Source organism: Montipora capricornis, chromosome 6, assembly GCF_036669925.1.
Source record: "Montipora capricornis isolate CH-2021 chromosome 6, ASM3666992v2, whole genome shotgun sequence".
Lineage (NCBI taxonomy): Eukaryota > Metazoa > Cnidaria > Anthozoa > Scleractinia > Acroporidae > Montipora > Montipora capricornis.
Window position 1 is genome coordinate 37,441,657 of NC_090888.1, and position 12,500 is coordinate 37,454,156.

Consider the following 12,500-nt stretch of genomic DNA (forward strand, 5'->3'; position numbering starts at 1 on the left):
GATTGTTGTCGAAGTCCATTACCCCAGCCCCCTCAAATCCAACAAAATACGCACAGAAGACTCTATGCACAAAGACACCACTTAACAGGAGAGTGACAGGCGAGACTTTTACAGACACGGAAAAAAATTAAATAGCTTAAAAAACGGAAAAATATTTTACATTTTCTTACTGGGATTGCCATACTGGCAACCCAGTAAAAAAATAGACATTAGGGCCGTTTATATGAGAGAAAATAAGCCACGACTTACACTGGTCGCGGCGTACATAATAAGCAAAAGGAACCATTTATACAAGTATAAACTCCCAGGTCAAGATAAGCCGCGGCTTGAGAAAGCCGCGAACGTAGATTTTGTACCATTTATACGGGGTGTTCGCGTCTTATGTAAGCCGCGGCTTATTTTCTCTCGTGTAAACGGCCCTATTCGATGCAAGAAATTTTGGTTGTATAGCCATGACGTCATCGACCTTACCGAGGTCAGCTGTTGCTTTTTTCTTTCTAATTGACCGCTGATCAGGTACTGGTTTTCGATTGGATTGCAGGCCTAACACAGGTTAACTCACCTAAACATAAGCGAGGCGAATGATGATGCTTTCCTTGTTGGATGGCAGTATTCCTCCCGAACAAAAAGCCCAGATTAAACCCGATTATATTATTTCCAATCAAGATTTACAGCCATTGGTCCTTCCACGACCCAGGCGACCGTGGCACAGAAACAACCGCGTCAGAAACCGCTACATCCGTCTCCTCCCAGCAGCTGCAGCGAAGGCAGCCATCGTTGGCGTCGGGGGCGGAACCGTCGGGCACGCGGTGGCGGTTCGCGCCGTCAGATCATGATGGCTCAACAGGGTTGTGGTCTCTTGCAAGATTTGAAAATGGCGTGCGAACATTGTGTGTGACGACGATGAGGACCGTTCCGTGGCGTATTCGATGTGAAATCCTCTACTTGGGGTATTTCCTTCAAGACCTGACCACAGAAAAGGGGATTCTTGACAGATCCTTTATGATACATGATGTGGTTGGACAAATGATCGATGCCCTCAGTAAACTGGCTGACAAGGTGTTGAAACGACGGGTTCCTCTGTCGAGGTACACGCGACGTAACATTCACAGCTACTCTAGCCGATCAATGTGCGTTGCAAGGCATGAGTCGTCTCCACAAAAATGGGATAAAAGCACGACGAAGGATCATGACACGTCATTGTCATCGAACCAAGTTCTGGCAAGGATTGCACACGGCCTATCATCACTGTGTCCGAGATCATCTTCAACATGGACGATGGATGGTGTGATACGTGGACGTACGGTCCTCGTTCGATTTGTGCCATGAAAGATCAGATCCGACACCTACGACATTGCGAACACGAACGATGCGAGATAATACGTCAATTGACCGATCAAATTCAAGAACGGAATCAAGATCCAAGTCAACTCGAACAAAGGATGGGTGATTTGAAAAATCAAGTACGCCAATTGGAAGGACATCTGGAACGAGAACGTCAAGAGAAGCAAACCTTCTACTATAAAAACGAGGCATCGTACGAATGTTGAGACACGATCATTCCCGGGTTTCAAAAACGTGTGTTGCTGGATCCGAAACGGCTAAGTCAATTGGAGCAAGTGTTCAAGGAACGTTTGACGGATAATTTTCAAGTGACCAAAGCTGCCCGTCTGGCTGCCAAAAAAGCCACCCTTCTCCTATCGGACGACATCCGTCCGGCCCTGAAACAAGTGTTGGTCAAACCTTTGTCGCGAGAAGTGCGTAAATGGACCAAAGCCGTTCGACGTCCGGTAGGATTCGGAGGTCCTGGTGATCGCAGGGTTGCAGCGGACGACGACGATGTTGAAGGGGAAGCGTTCACGCAAGGCCCGTAACAGACCTTGTTGACGTAACTGGTGAAGAAGAAGAAACGACCGGCAGAAGCCACCAAGGTGGAGGGTCCTCTAGCCACACCAGCCGATCCAGCAACTCCTAAAGCTAAAAAACGTCTTCGTTTTGCGACCCCTAAAAAGACGGGGACGCCTGTCCCCCAAAAAAAAGAACGAGAAGAGGACCACCCCCAAAACAACGACCCCGCCCTCATCGACCGAATGGAAGAAAGCAGCTCTCAAGACACTCCCATCGACTGAATGGAACGGCCTGGCTTTTCCCAAAGATCCCATGATGTGGAAGAGTGTGCCGGAGATGACGGAAGCGACCACCCGATCTGCCAAGAGGAAATTCCTTAAGAACCGAGGTCGTCCAACCGAAACGGATGACTTACGACGCCCAGCAAGTTGGATGGATTTTGATACCAAACTCCGGAGGTGTCTTGATGGGCAGGACTTCAAAGCGCAGCCCGAAAAAGCAAAACCCCGAAGGCAGGTCATCCCTCCCAAGACCCGTTGAAGACGCTAGAAAGGGAGCAAATTTGAATTACAAAGGATGTTGGAGAAGACAGGCATCGAATTTTATTGCTGGGGTATCAGTACAAGGGACCGGGCACGCATTTAAAGAAACGACTCAAGCGTGGCGATCCGGGCATCCATCGGTTGGACAAGATTGCCAAACAACATGACATCGATTATTCCCAGGCCAAGAATTTACAAGATAAGAGGAAAGCCAATACCAAAATGGTCAAGGCCATCAGTAATCTCCCGGGAAAGAAAACCTGGACCGAAGCCATCGTCAAGAGAATCATGCAAGCCTTAAACGTTGATATTGACAAAAGTGTGTGTTCCTTCTTGATTTTTAACAACAACAACAACAAGGGATGACTTCATTGAAGGAGACAAGCATCAGCTCAAAACGCGACCAATCCTCGATTGAAATTTGAGATATCATGTCGGGGAGGGCTTCTTTGAGTTCTTCCATATCAAAACGATGTTTGCCTCCGACACGGGTCATGATCTCACCATCGTGGGAAACAGGATGCAGCATGAAAAGCGTGTACTCTCACTCCATACATTTTGGATATTCCTTCACTTTCTTGATCATGCGGAAAACGCGACGTTTCACTTCTCTTTTAATATCTTCAGTATCTGGGAAAGGATGATCTTTAAGCTTCCTAAACTTGATGGCACACGAGGGGCTGCCTTCATTATCCTGATCTGTGAACTCAACGACTTGAACTTTTGTCACGGGTTTCATCGCATTCAACCACTCTACCGAATCCTCATCACAATAGCGGTCTTGAGGGGTTAGTGGAGCCCACGGGTCATCATCCGTCTCATATCCCTCAGAGTCTTCGTCGAGTACATAAGAAGAGGTCGCCATCTGTTCTCAACAGCTGCAGAGTGAGTCAAGTTGAGGACCCTCGAGCGGGTTGGGTTCTAAAGGCCTTTTTATCAAAGAACTCTTGGGAGGGGTACCTTCTTATCCCCATCAAGTCACCTGACCTCTTTAGATCAGGCCATAAATACCCATGAGCACATTCTCGTCCACGTGCTGGGAAGTCATCCAAGGTGTGTGTTTTTCTACCCCCTGCGAAGGTCTGCCTTTAAAAGCTAGGAGTGAACGGTTCTCTTCATTTGAGCGTTCCAGACAGATCGTGGAGGATGGATCCTGAACACTATTTTGAAGAGGACATGGATTATGGTGACCTCTTGGCTGCTTTTTCTGAGGTCTCTGATGAACTCTTAACCCCGATACTCCTTCCTGCAGCTACGGAGGACCATGAACTCTAGGCGGCGTTGCCGAACCCTCCAGCACGTAGGTGACGCGTGAACTCTTAGCATCCACGCCAGAAGAACTACGTCGAGCTCAACAGCAAGAACGGGATGTCTTTGCCCGTGATCACCACACCACGGCTTCGGCCGAACAAGAAGGCAGTGGACGTTTCGAATTTAGACTGGACCCACTGATCTAACGACAGTCCAACACCATGGGTGTGAATGAACCGATCTATTGGGCCTGTAAACAACAACACGTACCCTTGGACACCTATCATCAAAATATCAGCCAGCTTTAGCTAACGGTTTACGGGGGGTTGTCGAACTCTTGTTGAACGATCCTGCCATCCAGGGCGAATATCAGATCCCTGGCACCCGATGGTATGTGGACTGCTACGACGAAACCACTCTCACAGCTTACGTATACTTGGGCAGTTTTTGGCACGGTTGCCCTTCTTGTTTCCCGAATCGTCGTGACGACGATCGTTGTATGGACGATGTCTATCGGGACACGCTGAAACGAGTTCAAGCCATATGCGATCGCGGAGTGCATGTCGTGCCTATCCGGGGCTGTGAGTGGACATGACGCAAAAAGGAGGACGCCCAAATCAAAGCTTTTGTGGACGCCCTAACCCTCGAACCACCCATTACCCCGCGCGATGCTTTCTTCCGGAGATAAACCAATGCGGCTCACCCCTTTTACGAGATCCAGGACAGTTAGCGCATCCTCTACATCGACTACAGGACCCTGTATCCGTGGGTGAACAAGTATGGTGTTTACCCGGTCGGATATCCTGAGTTTATCTACAACCCGGACACAACGGACATCTCCAATTTTTTCGGTTTGGTGAAATGTACCGTGCTACCACCGACTCGACTCTTTCATCCAGTGTTGCCTTACCAATGCGTCGGTAAGCTCACCTTTGCGCTCTGTCGCACGTGTGTGGAACAGGAAATCGACAAATCCGCTGTGACACCGCCAGGCCAATCACTGTCTTCTTGAGTTTGAGCCAACGATCGATGTACGACGTAAAGAGTCCTCGTTGGCTATGCTCAAAGTGGGCCACCTGAAACGGGACAGACAGTTATGAGACAAGGAAAGATCGTAGGTTGGAACGGTGAGAAACGAACTTACCTCTTGGATCTTGATGATGACGTAACCCTGTTCCACGGCCTTCTTGAGCTCCAGGTGTCAGTCAGTGCCTGCTTTGCGTCCGTGTGAGTGCACGAGAGGGTCTTTTCGTGCAGGGGTTTGGAACCCCCGCGGATTTGGACCCCTGGTTCAGATGCGTTAGCGGATTTGAACCCCCCTGAAAATAAGCGTTCTCTTGATTCAAAAAATGAAAGTTAAAGGCAAATTGATATCGTTAAATCCATATTAAGTCAATAGACCATACTAAATTAAGATTGCATATGAACGTAAATTGTAACGAACCTTTTCTCGAGTCTTGTAACGACCGAAGTGTCCTGCAAGTTTGTCTGAGTGACAGGCATGTAGAATTCTCTCCTGTTCTTCCTTGTCATATGCCCATCTCTTTGGTTCACTATATTCACTCTTGCGAGGGACACTTTAAATACCTTTCGAGGGAGCGACGTTTATTGGTCAAAATTAAACTGTTCATTATTTTGCTTTATAGTAATTATATCAATTGAAAGAAAAAGAACTACTTTACGAAATGCCGCAGCGCGTGCTTTGAACAACTTTTACTGAAACTCAAGTTTAACTTTGCTTTTTCTCCTTATTTAAAATTAATACGAGAATTCATGAACGTCATAACACCTCACAAGTTTGGTTATAAAAAAGAAAAAATCTTCTGAAGCCTTGTAATCAAGTAAACTTCTAAAAACGCGTCTTCCAACCAAGAGGCCTTACTTCAAAAGGTAGCACCTCCTTTGTGGAATTGTTGTTGGAAAATAGATAATTATTCATTTAGTTAAGTATATTAAGGTCTATTACGCAAGTTTCACTCTTTTTGGTTAGTTCGTTTTCCTTGTTTTAAATCCTGCAATTGTATATTCATAAGTTCCTTAGGTCATTTTCGCTTAATTATATATATTTTATTTAAACCCTGTTATTGCTTCTTTTATGCTGTGTTGCAGGTTTGTGGGAAGGGGTGTGAAGTACCTTGTTTTAATTTTAGTTTTCTCCTGTTCCCTCCTCGCAGTTTTGCGAGACCCAAGGGATCGCGAAACATCCCACCAAGTGCGTAGTGAAAGCCCACAGACCATGGCAATTGTATTGTCAGCTTGCATTTTATCAATCAATCACTCGGCCGATTCCCGGACAACTTCTTCTTCCTTCCCATTTTCTCCAACCTCTGCAGATCTTTAATTTCAACAACGGAAGAGATCCCCGTCGGAAAACCAATCATCCTTCTGCCATAAAATAGTATCTCTTTCTTGTTCGTGTTTTTGTTAAACTGTAACTTTCCTGTGTCTCTTACTTACTAAAGTAAAGCGATTTATAACTGGGTAAAACCTTAACCATGACCTAAGATCAAAACTTTAAAAAGTTTCTCAAATTCTCCAACAGCATCTGTGGTCGTTCTTTGCAGGACAATGATTTTCAAAGTCAAAATAGCTTCTTTATGTTTCTGGTCCCAAGAGATCGCAACAACGGTACGTATGCCCGTTGGAACTCCATTTGTTGTTGAAAGAGTTCTTGCAAATTGTTGAGTGTAAAGATTACAGAAAAATCCTGCCCTTGTAACTATTCTTTTTCCCGTTAACAATTATGCCACAGCAATGGTGGATGTCACTGTACGGGGTTTTTTTCAGCCTGTCGTCAAATCGCCAATATCATCGAATTGTATTCCCAGCATCGTTTGCTCTCTCAAAATTATGAGAAATCACACTCCTTGTACTCAATAGTTTAAGCCATGCCTCTTAAGTTTTCTTCCGCCGAACGATCTTTCGGTTTATTCGTAAAACTAAAGCAAGAGTGTGCTTGGTCTTTACCAGAGAAAGCATTGAAAACTTTAGGAAACTTTCTAAGCTTTTTCTCACATCACTCTTAAAATGTTGGATTGGATTCTTGGCCAGTCCGTAACACTCTTTCTAATGTATTATTCAGTGCTAAGGCCTCAGCAGGTCTTGGTGGACCAGTTGATTTTCCATTTTTGAAAACAAATATCTACAGCAACTTCACGAAGCAGACATCCAGGCGTGACAATACCTTCAGCACTTTCCAGGATCCTTTGCACTTGGCTCAGTACTCCTTCATTACGATAAGAACATTTTTAGTCAGCTCTAAGAGCTCGCTCGCTTTGGAAACTTAAGCCAAGGTTGGCATAATCGTGCTCTGCAATGACAGAAACCTTCGTCATCCAGTTTCGCTGATTGTATTGTCAGCTTGCAATTTATCAAACAAGCACTGGTGGTTCAGTGGTAGAACCCGGGTTCGATTCCCGGCCAGTGCACACCGACTTATTCTTTTTTCCTATTTCCTCCAACCACTGCTCATCTTTAATTTCAACAACGGAAGAGATCCCCGTCGGAAAACCAATCATCCTTCTGCCACTAAATCGTATATTTAGACTCCACTACACAACATCAACAGACAAAATGTAAAGGCAAATAAGTTTATTTTGGGACGGCTTGGCGAGAACCAACGTTAAAAGTACGTATGAAATACAGCAGTAGGTAAATAACTAGTGCACAACACTCGTAAATAAACTAGCTTTTACCAAAAGAACTTGAAAGAACTGCTACATCTGGTCGATATCGACCTGAATCCCCCCGGCATTTAAGCAAGCAGGCTTAGTGTCATTTAGACTGCCAGTAAAGCCGCCAGTTAGGCTGGGGAAACTAAATAAAACTCTGATCAACGAATAACTGGGACAGGGAACACTGAAGGACCGCAGAGTCTAAACGCCGGGAAAAAACTGAAAATCGTTCACTAACGTACCCAACAAGGCATGTAGGCCAATTGCCAGTTAGCTACCAGAAAAGGCTAGGGTACGAAAACAAGGGTAAAGAAATGCCTAACACCCCAAATAAGTTTATTATGGAAGGGCTTGGCGAGAACCACCCCGCGCACTATATAACACAAACAATTTACGATTTACAAGACAAATCCTTGAAAAGCAACCAAGGATAAAGCTATCTCCACGCGAGCCACGACACTTTAATCAATAAACGAAATATATGGCCTTCTTCTCCGATAAGCAACCAGTCTTAGTACCGGTAAGGCTGGGGGACATCAGCCCCGTTATTACATGTGACTATAAGCTTGAGAAACAGGCAATCTAGGCCTACTTCGCCAAATAAGCTCTCATAGCAAGCTTTGTGCCAGTTAGGCTGCCAGTTAGGCTGGGGATGATTAACTCCGACGTTACATTAAGGAATAACTGAAATATAAACAGGCCATCTTGGCCTACATCCCCATATAAGCTCTCAAGCTTTTTGCCAGTCAGGCTGCCAGTTAAGCTGGGGATCATCAACTCCGAAGCACAATTAATAACCTACAACATAAACCTAGAGTACAAAAATACAAGAAGAAAACGAACAAAACTCTTAAAAATCTTAGCTAATCTGAGCAACCGCTAAGAAAGCAAATGCGGTTTGAACGGAGGCCAGAAAAAACCTGCCAGAAAAAACCCCTGCGGGGAAAAATGAACAGGAAATCTGGGAAGGAACCAAGGCCCAAGCTCAAAGCCCTTCCTACGTAGCTTTCCAATGTAATAGAGAATAGCCTGCTCCTAAGGTGGACATAAAACAAAAGCAAAAAACAAAAATTAAAGAAAAAACCAAGGAGAGGTTGGTTCAGAAGCCTTGATGACGTACACGTGTTATACGCAGCTTTATATATCCCGGATATGGCTAACCATGGTGCACCCGGCCTAGAACCAACAATATTGTATTTGCTTCAAGGAAATTGGCAAATCTGTAGAGGTGTAGATCAGAAGTTAAGTCTCTTTGAGAAAAGAAGTAAACTTGCTACTAAGATAAACGGAATGTCTCTTCGCATGCTTTGTATTTAAAAAGGTGGGCAGTTGGTCTGAACATGATGATAATCAAGGAATATGTGTTGGAGAGTTTTTAGAAGGCCAAATAATTATAAATACTATGTGGTGTGTAAAGGAACATCTTCAATATGCTGTGTACCGCATTTCCATGTTAAGTAATTGACACTGTGCACTTTGATTAACGTAGCGAACACATGACATCGGGGGCTTTAATTATTATCGAGACGAGAATCGAGCGAGATAAGGGCGATCTTCCTTGCACTGGTACTGATGTTGGCATTTGAAGGCGTGACAACGGTTAGCGAAGGGAATAAAGCTAGAGAGGTGGGGTCGCTGACGTCTTGTGAGGTTCGGTTAATAATATATCGAGTGGTGCCGATGTGGAGCTTGTACCAACTCAAGAAGAATTTACAGGGTGATTGAATTAAAATGGACTTAATGTATGCAAATTGTAATTGAGAAGTGATTGTCAACGATTCACCGTGCGATTCACCAGATACTTTAACTCGATATGTAAGGGGGAAAGAGTTTTCCGGGCATAAGAACCATCCTGTCCCGAGGTTGTAATCTAAACTAGTTTGTAAATGTCAAATCAAAAAAATCCCGTAACATTTCCTGCTATTGCGGCACGGTTCACCATGGTGAATCGTTTGTTTAAAGAAATGAACTGTTTATCCTTCAGCTCACCGACGGTTCACCATGGTGAACCGTTTAGATTCACGATTCGAAACCATGTTATCACAGACCAGTGATTGCAAAAGTCTAATTACGTTGTCATATTTTCAAGCCTACACATTTCTTCCTTATAACAAGCATTAGAGGGGCAGAATTTGGAAAGCATTCATTGATTTATTTCACCATTGTGCATACATAAACTAACCTAATTACCGAGGGTAAACAGTGATGTGGTCAAAAGTCGGGTATGACAAACAATGGACTCGTTTTGCACTTTAACAGGGAAATTACAGACTTGTCGTTTTTCGTTAATTAATAACAGGTGTCGTTTTCATTAGCTTTATATTTTCAGGGTTTCAGCCTGAGTTTTTCAAAAGCAGAGCACCAACCATTGCCGATGAACTGTTCTTTTGCTGCAACTGATTTAGTCAGTCCTATCGCAGAAAGAAACGTCTTAAGGGGCCGTAATATATTTGCATAGCTATTCTGACTCCTTGATATATAAAATATGTCAATCAACGCTGACCGTTGCACTTCATAATCTTGTCAGTCCGTCTAGGAATAGAGCCTATTAAAGTGTTCAGAGGATAAAATGTACTTATCACACGAGTTTGGAACTGTTGGAATATTGCACTGCGTATATTGCATCGCACGGCTTCATACCAACGCACACCAACACTCAGACAATACTAGACATATTTAGTTGGAACACTCAGCGAATGGTCAGAATCATCGTGTTACAAGATCGTAGCTTATACCACATCCCCCTTCCCCCATTCAGGAAGGGGGAAACGGCGATGGGTGTTCCAACAAATGTGACGAGTATTTTAGCCTACCAAAAATATTAAGATGCTGGTTAACTTTGACAAGGAGTTGAGATTTCCGTTGATTCTACAGGGGCATAAACGTAACGTAAGAACCGTGCGTGTCTGGTCTTGTCGAGACAGAGGTGAGAGATGATTTCATGCAGAGTGGAACGCCTAAATCGCTCTGTTGTAAACATGGCGGTTCACAGCACCAGTGAAGTCATCTCTCTGGCCTTTCTGTGGACGAATTCGAGGACCTACCCATACAATTTGAGCAAGTTTTGAAAGCTAAAAACTTCAATCGATGCTGTATTTTGCCTGTAGGACTGGGTGGCTCCACACTCATAGGAAATTCGGCCTGGCCTTTAGTAATTTCTTGTCAAAGAAACGGTATAATGTAAATAAGAGAGTAACGAGATTTATATTTGCGATTACCTGTCCTCTTATGTACCACTTAAGTCAAACTCTACATCTCTATGCAATAAGCGCATTCAAAATTTCCTCATATTATTGTATAAAAGTAGTTAAAGAAAGAAAAGGCTTGTCCATAGGAAAAATACGTTTTCTCTCCCGTTCTCTTCTTATGCATGATCTTCGTGGAACTTACATTCTGTCCCTCAATAAAACTATAACAACCAGTTATGGTCTTAGTTCTTTTTCTTACGTATTAACTAAGTACGTTGCGAAATGCGCTACCTGATTTTTCCCGTACCACTGAGTTTACTGGTTTTAAACTAATCCAGGGCCGGATTTTGTACAGCGGCTTTTCCTTTTGATTAATATATCTTTAAATATTATTTAATATTTAGTTATGTATCTGTATATATTATGTATGTTAGCTGTAATGTGTCGAAGATGTTATTCAGAAATTCGAGATGATATAAAGTTTTATGCATGCATGTTACCTTCGGCAGGGCGCATGCGTGCACTTTGTAATCTGCGACTCCAGTGCTTACCATATGACAGATAAAATGACTTTTCTCTTGAATATATACGGCATCGAAATCTTACGTTAAATTGTAATGACAAGGGAGGTTTGGAGCTGTGAGTAGGCGTGGGATTTGTCTCATATTGTTTAGGGGCCGACATATCCCTCCCTCCATGCCGTACCGGGAGGCGAGGTCGGTAGCAGAAAGCAGCGAAGGGCCAACTGCGTCCAAAGGCGATCGCACGGGCCGAAATCCCGGGATGACTCGTTTGGTACGACGCTCCAGCGCCACGTCTGGAGGTACTGCATATTTTTCTCGTCTCGTCTTCAAACATTCCGTCAAAGCATGCGTGCGTAAATGTTCAGATACCTACAATACTAGACATATTTAGTTGGAACACTTAGCAAATGGTCAGAATCATCGTGTTACAAGATCGAAGCTTATACCACATCCCCCTTCCCCCAATTCAATGTTGTGTGAGAATTTTTCGGGCGACTTCTAGTAGTTGTGGAAATCAACATTGGATGAAGGGGGAAACGGGGATGGGTGTTCCAACAAATGTGACGAGTTTTGAAGGCCCTGTTGTATCTCGTGCCGTCGAAATATTTATTTCTGCCTTCTTCGCAGGCTGATAGGTCAGAAATAACATCTCTTTCTTGTTCGTGTTTTTCTTAAACTATAACTTTGCTGTGTCTCTTACTTACTGAGGTAAACCGATTTATAATTGGGTAAAAGATTAACCATGACCTAAGATAGAAGCCTTAAAAAGTTTCTCACAATCTCCAACAGCATCTGTGGTCATTCTTTGCAGGACAATGAATTTGAAAGTCGAAATCGCTTCTTTATGTTTCTGGTCCCAAGAGATCGCAACAACGGTTACCCGTTTAAATCATGAAATCCGATCGCCAAACGAGAACGTAAAGTTATTCTACTTCTTTCACTTTAGCAGAGATAACGTGGTTGCAATCACGTCAGAAATCGTTTCTTTAGCGTCAACTGGGGGCATAGCTCAGTGGTAGAGCATTCGACTGCAGATCGAGAGGTCACCGGTTCAAATCCAATTGCCCCCTTTAACAGTCTTAGTTGAATGTTCTTTTCTCGTCCCTAAGGTCTATCCTCCTATTTACGACGTTCCAGCTACAACAGAATGTTTAATGGCAGAAAGCGGTTCTCTCACGCAGGTTAGTCGGGTTGGATTCTTGGCCAGTCCCTATCACTCTTCCTAATGTATTACTAGGCCTCAGCAGGTCTTCGTGGGTGAAAGATCAGTTGATTTTCCATTTTTGAAAACAAATATCTACAGCAACTTCACGAAGCAGTCATCTAGGCGTGACAATACCTTCAGCACTTTCCAGGATCCTTTGCACTTGGCTCAGTACTCCTTCATTACGATAAGAACATTTTTAGTCAGCTCTAAGAGCTTGCTCGCTTTGGAAACTTAAGCCAAGGCCAGGTTGGCATAATCGTGCTCTG

At 43.9% G+C, this 12,500-nt stretch overlaps 1 non-coding gene across 1 annotated transcript; it reads left to right on the forward strand.

Annotated features, from left to right (window-relative positions):
* The first annotated feature begins 12,025 nt into the window (after positions 1-12,025).
* Positions 12,026-12,097, forward strand: Trnac-gca (transfer RNA cysteine (anticodon GCA)). The gene has a single exon. It is a non-coding gene; the product is annotated as a tRNA-Cys (tRNA).
* Positions 12,098-12,500: the final 403 nt, after the last annotated feature.